Below are 19135 nucleotides of genomic sequence, written 5' to 3' on the forward strand. Positions count from 1 at the left end.
GGAGGCCGTGGCTGGGGGAGGGGGACGGGACAGAGGGGTCCACTTGACGTGAGGTGTGTGAGTGGGTGCTGGACTGAGGACCCTGGTGATGGGGAGGGGGACGGGGGTTGGACAGAGCGGATCCGGTGCCTGGGGCGAGGGGGACCGCAGGGGCCACAGAGGATGACATCGCGGACGGGGGCTCTGCTGTTTGCTCCCACACCACGGGCGAATCGGGCAGCCCTGCTCCCCCGACACCGATGCAGTCGGTTGACTCGAACCAGCCTGAAAACAGGAGACTAGTCCCCGCGGAGGCGGAGATACTGCGATGGAGCCGCAGGACTTGAGGTTGCTGTCCCGCCACGTTCAAGCGTGTGGCTCAGCGGCTCTAAGCACGTTGCGTTTGGTGCCACCATCAGCGACATCCAGACGACATCTTTTTTGTTAACAAACTTAGTTGAAGTACCGTCTGCGTATTTAAGACGTTGTTCATTCAAGTTAAGGTGTTTTTTTCTCAAGAGTTGTGGAACCGTGAGGGCCTGGGTGGCTGAGCCGGTTGAACCTCCGACTCTTGATTTTGGCTCAGGGCATGACCCCAGGGTCGTGGATCCAGCGTGTGCGGAGGCTCCTGCTCCCGCTCACGCCCTCTCTCTCAAAAAGAAAAAAAAAAAAGTTGTGGGGCCAATAGTATGATCTGTTTGTAGAACGTCTTCCTCGTCCTGAAAAAAATCTTGTACCTAGTTAGCATCGTTGCCATTTCTCTGTGACCACTGCTAGCCTGTTTCCCATCTCTGCAGATTTGCGGAGATTTGTTCTGGACATCTCAAGACATCAGGTGGAAACATGTGTGGTCTTTAATGTAAAAAAAATGCTTTCATGTTTATTTGTTTTTGAGAGAGAGCACAAGCAGGGGAGGGGCAGAGAGAGAGAGGGAGACACAGCATCTGCAGCAGGCTCCAGGCTCCGAGCTGGCAGCACAGAGCCTGATGCAGGGCTTGAACCCAGGAACCATGAGATCATGAGCTGAGCTGAAGTTGGACACTCAACGGAGCCACCCAGGAGCCCCTGTGACTGCTTTCATTTAGCATAATGATCTTAAGGTTCATATTGTAGCAGGCATCAGGATTAGTTCCTTTTTATTGCTGGTCGATACTCCATCGTATGGATATACTGCGTTTTATTTATCTATCAGCTAATTGAAGTTTGGGTTGTTTCCCCTGTTTGGCTGTTGTGAATAATTCTGCTATGGACGTCTGTGTATAAATTTTTGTATGGATATAAGTTTTCATTTCTCTGGCCATATATGAGTAGAATGGCTTGGTCATATAGTAACTATGCTTAACATTTTGTGACATTGCAAAGTGTTTTCAAAAGTGGCTGCCCCTTTTAACATTTCCAACAGCAATGTGTGAGGGGTGTGAGGTCTCCACATCTTTGCCTACACGTGTTATTTGTGTATTTTTTATTATGACATCCTGGTAGATGCGAAGTGATACTGTTGTTTTGACGTGCATTTCCCTAATGGGTAGCAATAGAGAGTATCATTTCATGCACTTTTTCTCCATTTGGAGAAATATCTGTTCATATCCTTTGCCCACTTAAAAAAAATGGATTACTTTATTATTGAGTTTTTAAAAGTTTATTTATTTTGCAGGGGCACCTGGATGGCTCAATCGGTTGTGTCCGACTTCGGCTCAGGTCATGATCTCACGGTTTGTGGGTTTGAGCCCCGCATCAGGCTCTGTGCTGACAGCTAGCTCCGAGCCTGGAGCCTGTTTCAGATTCTGTGTCTCCCTCTCTCTCTGACCCTCCCCTGCTCTCTCTCTCCCTCCCTCTCTCTCAGAAATAAATAAAACATTAAAATAAATTTTTTAAAAAGTTTATTTTGCAAGAGAGAGAGGGAGGGAGAGAGAGAGCAGGCAGGCTCTGCGCTCTGAGTGCACGTCCCAACAAGGGGCTCCATCTCTCATGAGCTATGAGATCATGACCTGAGTGGAAATCAAGAGTCACATGCTTACCTGACTGAGCCACCTGGGTGTCCCTTATTATTGAGTTTTAAGAGTTTCATTAGATCTATGATTTAAAAATATTTTTCCCATTTTGTTCATTGACGTTTTACTTTTAACTGATATCATTTGCAGCACAAAAGTTTTAAATTTTTATTAAGTCCAATTAATCAATTTTGTTGTTTCTGCTTTTGGTATCATTTCTAAGAAACCATTGCCTCACTTAAGGTTGTGAATATTTTTTTCCTTCTAAGAGTTTTATAATTTTAACTTTTATGTGTGTTTGTTTGTTTTTTTAAGTAAGCTCTAGACCAATGTGGAACTTGAACTCAAGACCTGGAGATCAAGGGTTGCTCCACAGACTGAGCCAGCCAGGTGCCCCATTAATTTTTACATTTAGGTCTATGACCACTTTGAGTTAACTTTGGTGTATAGTGTCAGGTATCCAACTTCATTCTTTTGGATGTGGCTATCCAGTTGTTCTGCTACCATTTATTGGAAGTATTCTTTCCCTATCAAATTGCCTTGGCACCCTTACTGAAAATCAATTGGCTTTATTTTTTTATTTTATTTTTAAAATTTTCAATATTTTTATTTTCCATACTAACAAACACGATATGATGTGCCAGGCACTCTTCACAGTACTCTGCACGTGTGGTAACATGGACGCACACAACAGCCCTGTGAGATAATTGTGCCATGGTTATCATTCCCAGAGGAAATGACTGGATGAAGAAACCAAACCCCAAGTGTTTAAGTATCTTTTTCAACATAACCAAAGCAGGTTGGAACCTCTGTGCTTTTTTAAAAATTTTCCATTGTTTTCTTTATTTGAGTATGAACAGTTTACGTGTTCATAGGTTTTAAGCTTGATCATCAAAATTTTCATTTGCTACCGCCAATGGGTGGCCCTAATTGAAAATAGTTTTAAATAGTATATTTTGTCTTCAAATTTTTACTTAAATTCTGGTTAATTAACATTTAGTGTAATATTGTTTTCAGGAGTATAATTTAGTGATTCATCACTTACCTCGTAATACCTACTACTCAACATGACAAATGCCCTCCTTAATGCCAATCACCCATCTAGCCCATCCCCCACCCATGTTCCTCCAGCAACCCTGTTCTCTCTATTTTAAAGATTCTCTTCTGGTTTGTTCCCCCTTCCCGTATGTTCATCTATTTTGTTTCTTAAATGGCACATATGAGTTAAATCATGGTATTTGTCTTTCTCTGAATTATTTCACTTAGCGTAATACACTGTAGCTCCATCCACATCATTGCAAATGGCAAGATTTCATTCCTTTGATGGCTGAGTTAATAGTCTGTTGTATATACATATAGCACATCTTGAGAAAGAGAGAATGCGTACGCATGCATATGTGTGAGTGGAGGAGAGTGATGGGCAGAGAGAGAGGGAAAGAGAATCCCAAGCAGGCGCCACACTGTCAATATGGAGCCCAACATGGGATTCAGGCTCATGAACCTTGAGACACATCCCACCACATCTCATCTTTATCCTTTCATCAGTTGATAGACATTTGGGCTCTTTCCATACTTTGGCTATTGTTGATAGTGCTGCTATAAACAGTGGGTGCGTGTGTCTCTTCGAATCAGCATTTTTGTATCCTTTGGGTAAGGACCCAGTAGTCCAATTGCTGGGTTGTCAGGTAGTTCTACTTTTAACTTTTGAGGACCCTCCATACTGTTGTCCAAAGTGGCTGCACCAGTTCGCATTCCCACCAAGAGAGCAAGAGGGTTCCCCTTTCTCTACATTCCCACCAACATCTGCTGTTGCTTGTGTTGTTAGTTTTAGCCGTTCTGACAGGTGTGATGTGAGCATCTTTTCATGTGTCTGTTAGCTATCTGGATGTCTTCTCTGGGGGGAAAAAAAGTCTAATTGTGTCTTCTGCCCACTTCTTAACTGGATTGTTTGTTTTTTAGGTTTTGAGTTTGATAAGTTTTTTTTGTTTTTTTTTTTAGTAAATGTTTTTAATACTTATTTTTGAGAGACAGAGATAGAGCATGACCAGGGGAAGGGTATAGAGAGAGGGAAACAGAATCTGAAGCTGTCAGTACAGAGCCCGATGTGGGGCTCGAACTCACAAGCCATGAGATCATGACCTGAGACAAAGCTGGATGCTTAACCAACTGAGCCACCCAGGCACCCCAAGTTTGATGAGTTCTTTATCGATTTTGGATTACTAACCCTTTGCCAGATATGTCACTTGCAAATATCTTCTCTCCATAGGCTGCCTTTTAGTTGTTGATTATTTCCTGTGCTATGCAGAAAATTTTTATCTTGATGAGGTCCCAACAGTTCATTTTTGCTTTGGTTTCCCTTGCCTCTGTCGATGTATCTAGAAAGAAGTTGCTCTGACTGAGATCAAACAGGTTTTTGCCTATTTTCTCCTCTAGGATTTTGATGATTTCCTGTCTCACATTCAGGTCTTTCTTCCATTTTGAATTTACTTCTGTGTTTGGTGTAAGAAAGTGGTACAGTTTCATTCTTGTGCACATTAGTGTCCAGTTCTCCCATTTCCATTTACTGAAAAGACCGTCTTTTTTCCTTTAGGTACTCTCCTGCTTTACCAAAGATTAATTGACTGTATAGTTGTGGGTCCTTTCCTGGGTTTTCTGTTCTGTTCCAGAATTATCACTTGACTTTAAATGTAAGGACATACTTCTGGATTCTCATTTCTATTCCATTGGTTTATATGTCTAGTCTTATGTCAGTACCACACTGTCTTGATTAGTGTAGCTTTGTAGTAAGTCTTAAAATTAGGACATGTGAGTCCTCCAACTTTGTTCCTTTTCATGATTGGTTTGGCTGTTCTGGGTTCCTTGCATTTTTATATGAACTTTAGGATTAGCTTGTCAATTTCTGCAAAAAAAAAAAGTAGCTAGGATTTTGATAGAGATTGTGCTAACTCTGTATACCAATTTAGAGAGTACCATATTGCCATCTTGACAATGTTAAGTCTTCCATGGATATAGGATGTCTTTCCATTTATTTAGGTCTTCTTTATTTCTATAAGTTTTATATTTTCCAGTGTTCACATCTTGTACGTTTTTTAAGGGGAAGGTAAAATTTATTCCTAAGTATTTTATTCTTTTTTGATGATATTTAAATGGAATTGTTATTTTAAATATTTTCAGATTAGTCATAACTAGGGTATAGAAATACAATTGATTGGGGCACCTGGATGGCTTAGTCGGTTAAGCGTCCGACTTTCGCTTAGGTCATGATCTCGCGGTTTGTAGGTTCGGGCCCCGTGTCGGGCTCTGTGCTGCCTGCCAGCTCGGAGCCTGGAGCCTATTTCAGAGTCTGTGACTCCCTCTCTCTCTGACCCTCCCCTGCTCACGCTGTCTCCCTCTCTCTCTCCTAGAAATAAATAAAACATTAAAAAAAAGAAAAGAAATACAATTGATTATTATTATTTTCTAATGTTTGTTTATTTTTAAGAGCTTGCATGTGCTCCAGTGTGGGGGAGGGGCAGAGAGCAAGGGGTACAGAGGATCCAAAGTGGGCTCTGTGCTGAAAGCAGAGAGCCCAATGTGGGGCTAGAACTCACGAACCATGAGACCATGACCTGAGCCTAAGCCAGACGCTTAACCTACTGAACCACCCAGGTGCCCAGAAATATTGGTTTTTCTATACTGATCTTGTTAACCATTCATTACTTGGAATAGTTTTTTATTTGGATTCCTTAGGATTTTCCATATATAAGATCTTGCCATCTGATAACAAGGACAGTTTTACTTCTTTTTCAGTCGGGATGTGTGTGTGTGTGTGTGTGTGTGAAAAAAATTTATGTTTGTATTTAGCCCGCTGGACTCAGTTTAGATGATCCCAATTTTGTTGGCAATATCCAAAGGGTCATAGTCAGAAGCCAGTTGAACATCTGCTTTCTTTTCTCCATCGGGCCTGATCAGAGTGTTGACCTTGGCCATGTCAATGTCTTAGAGCTTCTTCACAGCCTGTTTGATCTGGTGCTTGTTGGCCTTGACATTCACAATGAACACAAGAGTGTTGTTGTCTTCTGTTTTCTTGGTGGCTGACTTGGTAGTCAGGGGGAGCTTGATGATGGCATAGTAGTCAAGATTGTTTCTCCTGGGAGCTCTTTTGAAGATACTTGGGCTGTTCTAGGAGATGCAGTGTCTTGGGCCGTCGGAATGTAGGTGACGTGCAGATCTTTTTTTTTTTTTTATGACTGGACACCTTTCAGCACTGCTTTCCTAGCCTTCAAAGCCTTTGCTTTGGCTTTGGCTTTGGGAAGAGCAGGGGCTTCCTTCTTCGCTTTTGGTGCCATCTATGAAAGGGTCAGGATGTTTTTTTTTTTTTCTTGCCTAACTGCCCTGGCTAGGATGTGCAGCACAATGTTGAATAGAAGTGGCAAGAGCAGTCATCTTGTCTTGTTCTTGATCGTAGGCAGAAAGCGTTCAGACTCATACCATTATGTATGACGTTTGCTGTGGGTTTTTCACAAATGCCCTTTATGAGGTTGTGGAAATTCTCTTCTATTCCTATTTTGTTGAGAGTTTTTTGTTTTGTTTATTATGAAAAGTTTTTTGGTTTTGTGAAATGAAATCTATACATCTGTTGAGATGATCATGTGGCTTTTGCCTTTTATTCTCTTAATGTGGCGTACTCCATTGACTTTTGTAAAACCAAATTTTCATTCCTATGATAAATCCTCTTTGGTCATGTTAATTTTTAAAAATATGTTGCTGGAGTAAGTTTGCTAGTATTTTTTGAAGATTTTATGTCTAATTCAAAAAACATATCAGTCTGTAGTTGTCTTATTGTCTTTGATTTTGCTGAAAGTGGACTCATAGACTGAATTGAAAAGCCACCAATACAGTCAAGAAAAATTGGTTATTTGACCAAAGCTCCTCATCTTGCCTTTCAGTCATTCAAAGTGTATCTGATCATCTAGAAAATGGAAATAAGTGGGCTAAATCGTTCTGAGTGAATCAAATTGCTTGAGTTCCATTTTATCTTTAGAAATGGAGTTCTTCATTTAAAAAATGACTAAACATAAGCATTAAGTAATGCTTTCTGGAACCCTCAAGAGTAAGACAGATATTTGGAGGGAGCGGGTGTCCCTGTGTGTCCTAATTGTGAAAGGACACATGTGTGCAAATAGAGCGCCCCTTCCTTCAGAGCATCTGGCCTGAGCTGAGGAAGAGAGCAATTTGACTGAACTAATTGTTACTAATGAAAAATTACTAGAAAGCCTTTTAACTCCTTCAGAGGAATTTGCATTTTTAAAAGAAGAAATGTTTTAAGTGAAATGTAAAACAATGTTAAAGTGAGAGTTTCCTCTCAGATTTCAGCAGAGGCCCTAAACTGAGAATAAATGGTTTAAAAAGCTTACATGTTTCGGGGGCGCCTGGGTGGCTTAGTCAGTTGAGCATCTGACTCTTGATTTCGGCTCAGGACATGATCTCACAGTTCATGGGATCCAGCCCAACGTCAGGCTCTTCACTGACAGCGTGGAGCCTGGTTGGGGCTCTCTCTCTGCCACTCCCTGACTCGTGTTGTCTTTCTCTCAAAATAAATAAGCTTAAAAAGATTTTTTTTTAAAAATAAAATAAAATGCTTACATGTTTCAAAGCAAGAGGCCAGACTGGCTTTCTTCAGGTCTTGCAGAGGAAAGACTAGTTTACACATTCTTTGTCCATTGCTCCTTAGGATACATGAGAGAAAGTGAGAAAATGTTTGGGGGAACAGTGCGACATCATTTCTCTGGAGGGAGTTGTGGAGTGATGTGTATTTCCATGCACATTCTCTTCCCTTTGGAGAAGAAAGGGATATTCCACTCCACCCCAAGAGAAGCAAAGGAGCTCCAAAAGAACCCCTCACTTAAAAAAAAATTTGTTTTAATGTTTATCTTTTTTGGGAGAGACAGAGACAGAACAGGAGTGGGTGAGGGGCAGAGAGAGGAGGAGACAGAGAATCCAAAGTAGGCTCCGGGCTCTGAGCTGTCAGCACAGAGCCCAACATGGGGTTCAAACTCATGAACTGTGAGGTCATGACTTTAGCTGAAGTTGGGCACTCAACCGACTGAGCCACCCAGGCACCCCTCTAAAGCTTTTATTTATTTGTGAGACAGAGAAAATGAACGAGTTGGGGAGGGGCAGAGAGAGAGAGGGAGACAGAGGATCTAAAGTGTGTTCTGCACTGACAGTAGAGAGCCTGACACGAGGCTTGGACTCATGAACCGTGAGATCACAGTCTGAGTGGAAGGCAGACATTTAACCGACTGAGCCACCCAGGTGCCCCAAGAACTCCTCACTTTGGGTAGGAGATGGTCAGGAGGGAAAAGAACCTGTCACCTCGTACTGAGAGTTTGCTTATAGAAATCTCTATGTCCAAGCCTGCTAAAGGATCAGAGGTGAACTCTTGGGGGAAACCCTCAAATTTATGCTCTCTGTGAATGTGGCCAATGCTCAACCTTATACTAAGAGAAATGCAAGTATTCAATGGCAGAAAAATAGATAAACTTAGGTGTACTTATTGACACATATAGCTGTAAAGATGAATGGGTGTGCCTCCACATACACACTGGCGTGAATCTCACACAGTAGTAAACTTAGAGGAAGCAGGTCACCAAAGACTACAAAAGGTATATAATTCCATGAACATAAAATGCAAAAATATGCCAAACCAAACCATATGTTGTTTAGGCTAATTTTACCTCTATCTTTTATCTGTCTATCTGTAGGCACACTTCGTTTTATTGCACTTCACAGACACTTCACTTTTTACACATTAAAGGTCTGTGGCAAGTCTGTCGGCACCATTTTTCCAGCAGCATTTGCTCACTTCCAGTCTTTCATATTTTGGTAATTATCACAATAGTCCAGACTCTTTCATTAGTGTATTTGTTGTGGTGATCTGTGATTAGAGATGTTTGATGTAACTTTTGTAATTGTTTTGGAGCTCCACGAACTGTGCCCATATTGAAACCAGTAACCAAAGGGAGACTGCCGATAATCCGCACAGATGCAACTTTTTCCCAGACCCTTTTGTGTGCCTTTACATTTCCCCAACTGCTCCTTTAGGGAGATGGAGTGGAAGGTTTTTCTCCCATCTCTCTGTTTGGCTGCCTCTCCAATAAACTCTTTCCTGACTGCATACTTGGTGTCTCAGTGATTGTGTCTGCGGTGTCCTGGGCACACACGTGGGTTCCATTACAGTAGAAGATGGGGAACTTCATTGGTTAATGTGTGTACTCTGACCCTTCCACCCACTGGCCATTTCTCTCACTGTCTTCCAGCCTCCCTATTTCCACAATATTGGAAGAGGCCCACAGTGGCCTCTCAGTGAAAGGAAAGTGAAAGGAAGATTTGCACGACTCTCACTTTAAATCAAAAGTTAGAATGGCAAAGGTTAGTGAGGAAGGCATGTTGAAAGCTGAGATAGGCCAAAAGTTAGATGTCTTTGTGCCAAACAGTCCAGTTGTGAATGCAAAGGAAAGTTTTGGAAGAAAGTTAAAAAGTTCTGCTCCAATGAACTCACAAATGTTATAAAAGCAAAACAGACTTATTGCTGGTACAGAGAAAGTTTGGTCTGGTTAGAGGATGAAACCAGCCACAACATTTCCTTAAGCCAAAGTCTAATCCAGAGCAAGGTCCCAACTCTTGTCAGTTCTATGAAGGCTGAGAGAGGTGAGGAAGCTACAGAGGAAAATTTTGAAGCTCAGGTTGGTTCCTGGGGCTTAAGGAAAGAAGTCATCTTGACAACATACAAGTATAAGATGAAGCAGTGAGTGCTGATGTAGAAGCTGCAGAAAATTATCCAGAAGATCTAGCTAAGATAATTAACGAAGGTGGCTACCAACCAACAGGTTTTCAGTGTAGATGAAGCAGTCTTCTGTTGGAATAATATGCCATCCAGGACTTTAAGCTGGAGAGGAGAAGTCAATGCCTGGCTTCACACTTCAAAGGACGGGCTCATTCTCTTGTTAGGTGCTAAAGTACCTGGCGACTTTGAAGCCAACGCTCATTGTCCTCTCTGAAAACCCTTAAGTATTGTGCTATATGTGCTCTGCCTGAGCTCTAGAAATGCAGCAACACCTGGATGACAACACACCTATTTACAACATGGTTCATTAAATATTTTAAATCCACTGTTGAGAACTACCACCGAAAAAAAGATTATTTTTAAAAATATTGCTCTTCATTGACAATGCACCTGGCCACCCAAGAACTCTGATGGAGATGTGCAATAAGATTAGTGTTGTTTTGGGGCGCCTGGGTGGCTTAGTCGGTTGAGCGTCCGACTTTCGCTTAGGTCATGATCTCGCGGTTCGTGGGTTCGAGCCCCGCGTCGGGCTCTGTGCTGACTGCCAGCTCAGAGCCTGGAGCCTGTTTCAGAGTCTGTGTCTCCCTCTCCCTCTGACCCTCCCCTGTTCACGCTGTCTCTCTCTATCCTAGAAATAAAATAAAATATTAAAAAAAAAAAAAAAAGATTAGTGTTGTTTTCCTGGCTGCTAACACAGCATCCGTTCTGTAGACCATGGACCAAGGAGTAATTCCAACTTTCAGATCTTTTTAAGAAATACACTTTGTAAGGCTCTATCTGCCATAGATAGTGATTCTTCTGATGGATGTGGGCAAAGAAAATAGAGAACCTTCTGGGAAGGATTTAACCTTCTAAATACCATTGAGAACATTTGTGATTTAGGGCACCTGGCTGGCTCAGTCAGTTAAGCTCTGTCTCCGACTTAAGTCATGATCTCGCAGGTCATGAGTTCAAGCCCCACATTGGTCTTGCTATCAGCAAAGAGCCCACTTCAAATTCTCTCTCTCCCTCTCTCTGCCCCTCCCCTGCTTGCACTCTCAAAAATGAATAAAACATTTAAAAAATTTGTGTCTCCCCCCAATAAAATACCTAGGAATAAACTTAACCAACGAGGTGAAAGACCTGTACTCTGAAAACTATAAAACATTGATAAAAGGAATTGAAGATGATGCACAAAAAATACATTTTTTGCTTGTGGATTGGAAGAACAAATATTGTTAAATGTCTATACTACCTAAAGCAATCTACATATCTAACGGAATCCCTATCAAGATACCAACAGCTTGTTTCACATAACTAGAACAAACAATCCTAAAATTTGTATGGAACTACAAAAGACTCTGAATAGATAGCCAAAACAATCTTGAAAAAGGAAATCTGGAGGTATCAAAACTCCAGACTTCAAGTTACATTACAAAACTGTAGTAATCAAAACAGTATGTTACTGGCACAAAAATAGACACATAGATCAATGGAACAGAATAGAAAGTCCAGAAATAAGCCCACATTAATATGGTCAATTAATCTTCAAAGGAGGAAAGCAAATGCAATGGGAAAAAAGACAATCTCTTCTTTGGTGTTGGGAAAACTACACTTTCTTAAACCACGCACAAAAATAAACTCAATATGGATTAAGGACCTAAGTGTGAGACCTGAAATTATAAAAATCCTAGAAGAGAACACAGGCAGCAATTTCTCTAATATTGGTCATAGCAACATCTTTCTAGATATGTTTCCTGAGGCAAGGGAAACAAAAGCAAAAAAAAAAAAAATGTTAGGACTACATCAAAAGGCTTCTGCACAGCAAAGGAAACAACCAACAAAACTAAAGAAAACCTACTGAATGGGAGAATATATTTGCAAACAACAGATCCAAAAAGCATTAGTGTCCAAAATATATAAGGAACTTATACAAAACTCAACACCCAAGAAACAATCCAATAAAAAAACAAGACATGAACAGACATTTCTCCAAAGAAGATATCCAGATAGCCAGCACACACATGAAAAGATGCACAACATCACTCATTATTAGGGAAATGCAAATCAGAGCCACAATGAGGTATCACCTCATACCTGTCAGAATGGCTAGAATCAAAAACAAGAAATAACAGCTATTGGTGAGGTGGAGTAAAAGGAACCCTCATGCACTGTTGGTGAGAATGCAAAGTGGTGCAGCCACTGTGGAAGACAGTAAGGAGGTTCCTCAAAAAATTAAAAGTAGAACTACCTCGTGATCCAGGAATCGCTCTAGTGGGAACTTACCCAAAGAATATGAAAACACTAATTCACTTATCTTATATTTATGGCAGCACTGTGTACAATAGCAAACTATGAAAGCAGCCCAAGTGTCCATTGGTAGATGAATGGATAAGGAAGATGTGATCTTATATACATACATACATAGGAATGTTTTTCAGCTATTAAAAAGAACAAATTATTGCCTTTTGCAACAACATGGGTGGATCTAGAGAAAATAATGGTAAGTGAGATAAACCAGTCAGAGAAAGACAAATACCACATAATTTCACTCATGTGTGGAGCTTAAGAAACAAAACAAATGAAAAAAGGGAAAAAAACACAAAATACTCCTTAAAAAAAAAGTTTAGTCTCTGCACCCAACATGGGGCTCAAACTCAGAATCCCATATCGAGTCACATGCTCGTCCAGCTGAGCCAGCCAGGTGCCCCAAAGACTCTGGACTGTAGAGAACACACTGGTGGTTTCCAGAGGGGAGGTGGGTGGGGTGATGGGTGAAACAGGTGAAGGGGATGAAGGCACTTGATGAGCACTGAGAAATGTGTAGAACTGTTGGATCACTATATTGTATACCTGATGCCAATAGATACTGTATGTTAACTACAGTGGGATTAACATTTTTTAAAAAATTCATAATTCATGGAAAGAGGTCAAAATATCAACATTAACAGGAGTTTGGAAGCAGTTGACTGCAGCCCTCGTGGACGACATTGAGGGGTTCAGAACTTCCGGGGAGGAAGTAACTGCAGATGTGGTGGAAATAGCAATAGAGTGAGAAGTAGAGCCTGAAGGTGGGACTGAGTTGCTGCCGTCTCATGGTTCCTCTCATGACCCAGTGGAGAGTTTCTTCTCACAGATGAGCAGAGGCATTGGTTTTTTGAGATGGAATCTACTGCTGGTGAAGGTGCTGTGAAAATTGTTGAAATGGCAACAAAGGATTTAGGATATGTCATATCTTTAAGGCAGTGGCAGGGTTTGAGAGGGTAGCTCCAGTTTTGAAAGAAGTTCTACTGTGGGTAAAATTCTATCAAGTAGCACTGTATGCTGCAAAGAAATCATTTGTGAAAGGAAGCATCAGGTGGTGTGGCTACCTTCACTGCTGTCTGGTTTTGAGAAATTGTTGTGGCCATCTCAGTCTTCAGCAACCACCACCCTGATCAGTCAGCAGCCATCAACACTGAGGCCAGACCCTACACCCGCCAAAAGATTATGACTCACAGAAAGCTCAGTGATGGTTAACATTTTTTAGCAATAAACTTTTCAAATTAAGGTATGTACTTTTTTTAGACATAATGCTCTTATGTACTTAATAGACTACAGTATACTGTAAACATAATTTTTATATGCACTGGAAGACAAAAATCATTTGATTTGCTTTATTGCAATATTCTCTTTATTGCAGTGGTGTGTTTTGCAATATCTCTGATGCTTGTATATCATTAAATTCAAAGTAGGGGATACCTCTTGAGCAGCAGGGAGCGGAAATGGTAGTGGTAAGTTATTAAGCTTGGTGACACTTCATGGGGTCATTTTATTACTATTTTTATACTTACATGTGTTATAAATACTCTGTACATTTAATTAAAAATTAAATCCAGCTTGGGGCGCCTGGGTGGCTTAGTTGGTTAGACTTAGGTCATGATCTCGCGGTTCGTGGGTTCGAGCCCCACACCGCGCTCTGTGCTGACTGCCAGCTCAGAGCCTGGAGCCTGTTTCAGAGTCTGTGACTCCCTCTCTCTCTGCCCCTCCTCTGCTCATGCTGTCTCTCTCTCTCCTAGAAATAAATAAAACATTAAAAAAAATTAAAAAAATTAAATCCAGCTTTATAAAATTCTTATTTTTTAATAATTGACTCCAACTGAATACAGCAGGGATTGTGGCAACTTGGATTCTGGCTGGGCTGCATTTGATAGAGCACCCGGGTAGGTTGGACGGTGATAAAACTTAAAATATCTTTTGTGACTACTAGCAATATTTATTTTTTGTAAGTCAATGCTTAAGAGCTTTTTTATGCTCTTGAGATAGAAATAGTAAAACTTGGGGCACTGGGTGGCTCAGTCAGTTAAGCATTTGACTTCAGCTCAGGTTATGATCTTGCAGTTTGTGAGGTCAAGTCCCGCATCAGGCTCTGTGCTGACAGCTCAGAGCCTGGAACCTGCTTCGGATTCTATGTCTCCCTCTCTCTGCCCCTCTCCTGCTCACGGTCTCTCAAAAATAAACAAACATTTAAAAATTTAAAAAATAAAAGAAATAGTAAAACTCAATGTCCTCTTTCAGTCTATACTTTCCAGAGAGTTCTGTTTAGGGAAGCTCTCCTTCCTTTATTTGCATTTCATTTATTCTTTATTCAGCGAATCTTTATTGAGCATGTATGTATGCCAGACAGGATATGGAACACCTGAAATACAGCAAAAACATGACCAGGCTCCTCGCCTCACGGAGTGCAGTCTAGAAGGCCTGACCTTCCCAGAAAATCATGTGTACAGTTTGGATCCATGACCAAGTCCCGTGGTGGAGAGTCCAGGGTATTGTGAGAACGTTTAGTAGGGGTTCAGGAAAGGCTTTCCCTAGGACATGATAGTGAAGTGGGGACCTGTAACATGAATGAGGACTAAGGGAAAGGCTGGGTTTGGACCCAGACACCTGGGGAACAAGTCTGGCGCCTGAAGCCTGGCACTTAGGGGTGACCGGCAGAAAATATGCAGCTGAAATGATAGGAACACACAAGGGTTTTGTAAGTGGGCAAGCCAGGTAATGGGGCCTCTCAGGCTGTGCTCAGGATTTTGGACTGTCATATGAGCAAGCAGAGCTGCCGAGGGGCTTTAGCTGGAGGTGAACATATTAGGTTTATGTATTTTTCAACCACCTAGGCTGCCATGTATGGGGGGGAAAGGGTTGCAAAGGGGGTACGTGAGGAAAGGAGAGTTAGGCTTCCAGAGGTCTGTGAGAGAGGGATCTGGGCTGGAGGTAAAAACTTAAGAACCATCACAGTAGAGGCGGCACGTGAAGCCAGGACACTGGATGAAACAGCATTTCCTAAAGAGGTAACTTTAAGTGACCCGTTATCTGTTCTAGTAGTACCACTTAGTCTATTCTCAAAAACCATAATTAGACCAGACATTTCCCCCACATGATAGTATTTTTGACTAGGTAATGTGAAAATTAATAAAGGGAGATGTCACTAAACTCTAGGAGGAGCCCAGAAGGGGTGCTCTCCTGCCCTACGACCAGAGGTCAATTACAGGAAGAATTGCCAATTACAGACCCCAACAGAACAATGTCAACACGAAGAATCATCAGGTATAGACCCCAGCAGGAAAAGGTGTGCTTTGCATCTCCTACATGATACCTGATTTTACTGCAACTCAACCAACGGGAAACCGCACACTTGCTTTTCTGTAATGAACTTTGGTTCTAAACAACCCCTTCAACCTTCTCCTTTGTTGGACTAGCCTATGGCTTGCTTGTCTTCAATTGCAATTCCTCCTAAAAAAGCCATTTTTTGCTGCCCACAAGCAGGCCAGGGGGCCTCAGGGGTGGGTCTGGCTTCCTGGGGGCTGAGTGAAGGGCGGGTTCAGGGCGGGGCCTGTGAACTCAAGGCGGAGCCAGCAGAAGGTGAAGCTGGGAGGAGGGACCGGCTAGAGCCGGCTGCTGCGCCCCTTGACCTTCGGCGTTCACTGTCAAGTAAGTGCTCCCTCGGGAAGCTGGAGTCTTTGTCTCTTTTTATTTTGTTTCTTTAAGTACTCTCTATGCCCAGCGTGGAGCTTGAACTGAGGACCTGAGATCAAGAGTCTCGTGCTCTCTATGGACTGAGTCCGCGAGGCACCCCAGCGTCTTTTTAAAAGGTAACTGGGCCCCTGGGATGTCACCTGGGCGGGAGATAGGATCAAACGCCTGCGAATGGTTGTAACTGTGACCTTGGTCCTGACATGGAACAGGTGGGCCAAGTAGAATTCTAATACCCATCCAGACCTGCATTGCCCGTTCTTAAAGATTTAGCAAGGAAGGGGAGCCTGGCTAGCTCAATCGGAAAAATGCGGGACGCTTGATCTCAGGGATCATGAGTCCGAGCCCTACATGAGATTATTTAAATAAATAAACATTTTTAAAAAAGCTGGGGGGGGGGCGGCACCTGGGTGGCTCAGTCTGACTTGGGCTTAGGTCACAATTTCATGGTTCGTGGGTTCAAGTCCCGCATCAGACTCTGCGCTGACAGCTCAGAGCCTGGAGCCTGCTTCAGATTTTGTCTCCCTCTCTCGCTGCCCCTCCCAAATGAAGGGTCATGCTCTGTGTCTCAAAAATGAATAAACATTAAAAACAATTAAGGGGGCGCCTGGTTTGCTCAGTGGTTAAGTGTCTGACTTTCGCTTAGGCCATGATCTCGCAGTTCGTGGGTTCGAGCCCCGCGTCGGGCTCTGTGCTGACTGCCAGCTCAGAGTCTGGAGCCTGTTTCAGATTCTGTGTCTCCCTCTCTCTCTGACCCTCCCCTGCTCATGCTATCTCTCTCTCTCAGAAATAAATAAAAAACGTTTTTAAAAATTACCTAAAAAAATAAAAAACAATTGAAAAAGGAAAAAAGAGTGGCGCCTGGGTGGCTAAGTCAGTTGAGCGTCCAACTCTTGGTTTTGCCTCGGACACAATCCCAGGGCTGTTGGATGGAGCCCTGTGCCAGCTTGGGATTCTCTCTCCCTTCCTCTCTCTTCTTCTGCCCCTCTTCTCCCACTCTCCTGTGTGCTTGCTCTCTCACTCTCTCTCCTAAAAATAAAAAAAATAATAATAATAAGATTTAGCAGGGAAAATCCAGCATTATTGTTTATACCTGCCTCCTGGGGAGAGGACTTAGGCAGCCTCAGGGTCTCTGCCAGAGTCTAAAGGTCAGTGTGGACAAATATTTACTATTTTTCTGAGGTCTAGGCAATGGCAGATTAAGCATTAAGTAGATAAGTTTTATATACCCACACCAGATTTTAGCTCATCAGTTACTCCCTTACACGAATTCAGTTTTTTGTCTGAATTAGCAAGCCCTGACGGGCCACGTCTTTCACCTGCTTTTGCGGAAATGCGTTGCGAATGTTGGTTTTCAAGTTTTGTTGGGCTCGCTGATACCTGGTGACTGGAGAGCCTCAGATTAAAGGGGCAAATGGTGCTTTGCTGAACCAGCAAACATTAGGAATCTGTAAATCCTTTGGCATATCTTAACCTTTCAGGTCCCTTATCTAGTCCACTGCTGATTAGGTCATTTGCATCAAATCCAGAATCTCCTGCCTGGTGAGAAAGGAGAGGGCTGACCGTGGCTCTTTTCAGCCTGTTTTCTGAGCCTCTTCTGTGCAGAATCTGGGCCAGTGGCGTGTAGGGGGACGGAGAACAGACGATTCTGGTTTGATGCTCATGGAGAGAGCAGGGAGCGGGGGCGGAGGGGCCACAATGGGCTTTGAAAGGGGTTGGAGAGAAGGTAAAAGCCAGCTGGTGCTGGGGGGAGGCAAGGCTGGCACCTCGGGGAGAGAGAATGATTTGGGAGCCATGGGACCCACCTGTCAAATATTAAGGGAGGAAGAGGCATAAGGAAATGGGATTTTAAGAAATTTTACTGTGTTTTATGAATTTAGTCTCTTCGGTGTAGTTTTGTTCATTTTTAGAGACTTGGGCAAAGGTGTAAATTGTTGCTGGGTTGAAACGGTAGTAGCTCGCGCTCACTGGAGGCCCTCAGTCGGGTCCCCAGGCCCCGCGTGCTCTCTCTGGCCGAGCCGACAAGGCTGTGCCCCGGGCTGCGTTGTCCTTTCACGTCTGAGGAAAGTGAGCTTGAGAGAGAAGGCCAGCCCAGCAGAGCGGTCGGTCTGAACCAAAAGCCCAGCTCATTTACAACCAAATCCTACTGTTTACTTCTTGGAGTTAAGTCATAGAATGTTAAAAATATCTTTAGTTAGGAACAAGGAACGGAAAACCTTATTTAATCCATTTGGCAGACAATACCATGAATCTTTTACTTCCACAGTAAAAAGTGGTCAATTTTATTTGTTAGCGCTGCATACATAACAAATTACCCTAAATTCCAGTGGCTGTAAAAACAAACTCTATGACCTCCCAGGTTTGGGGTCAGGAACCCAGCAGGGGCTTGCCCAGGATCGCACGAAACTGTAATCGAGGGTTGGCCAGGGCTGCGGTCACCTCAGGGCTCGCCAGGCTGCTGTCAGGCCTCCTCTGATCAGCTTCCAAGCTCACTCACAGGGGCCCCTGCACAAGGACGTCTCCCAGCACGGCCCTGGGTGCCCAGGAGAGGGAGGAAGGGAGCCCAAGCTGTCATCTCCCATGGCTTCTGCCATATTCTCTTCACTAGAAGCAGCAGGGTTAGGGCCCCACAGAGCCACAGCTAACAGGAGGGGGGCCTTGGAGGCCACCCGAGAGGCGGCCATCACAGCTGAAGGGCGAAAATAAAGACTCAGGCAGGAGACGGAGGAAAGCGGTGTGATGGAGACATTGCTAAGTGGGTCTTTTGCCCTTCAGGCTTTTTACGGACTTGTCTGGGAAGTAAAATGAATTCCAGTGTTGATGTAATTTGGAAAATCTAAAGAGTAACTACAATATAATGATTTATGAGAAATAGATATTTCATTGTTCAGAGGACGAAAATGCTTCTCAGATATGTCTGGTCTTCATCCACAGTCCCTGGGAGCACCTCAGGGCCAGGAAGGACACCAGGATGTGTTAATGAAGGAGACTTCTGGACCCCACGCCAGGGCGGGGCTGTGGCCAGGGCCACCAAGCCGGTGATCAGAGGGTTGGAGCTGCCGGCCCCAGCCCGACCTCTGTGGGGAGGGGAGGGTCTGGGGGCTAATCAGTCGCGGCTACGCAAAGAAGCCTCCGTAAAAACCCACGAGGCCAGCCTTTCGGGCCTTTCCGGAGACCTTCCACACCGAGGGGCCAGAACTCTCCGTGTGCCGGTGAGCCGGGCCCCGAGCTCCGTTAGGACGGAAACCCGGCTGCTCGGCACGTCGCCCTGTCGGTCTCCTCCGTCTGCGCGCTGATTCACATCCTTGTATCTGTGAAGGAACTGGGAAGCGGACGTAAGCGTTCCTCTGAG

The 19135-nt window shown here is 43.4% G+C and overlaps 1 pseudogene; it reads right to left on the reverse strand.

Annotated features, from left to right (window-relative positions):
* Nucleotides 1–5828: 5828 nt before the first annotated feature.
* On the reverse strand, nucleotides 5829–6811 carry LOC144222189 (large ribosomal subunit protein uL23 pseudogene; annotated as a pseudogene).
* Between the last annotated feature and the right edge of the window lie 12324 nt (nucleotides 6812–19135).

Source organism: Crocuta crocuta, unplaced genomic scaffold, assembly GCF_008692635.1.
Source record: "Crocuta crocuta isolate KB4526 unplaced genomic scaffold, BGI_CrCroc_1.0 scaffold101, whole genome shotgun sequence".
NCBI lineage: Eukaryota > Metazoa > Chordata > Mammalia > Carnivora > Hyaenidae > Crocuta > Crocuta crocuta.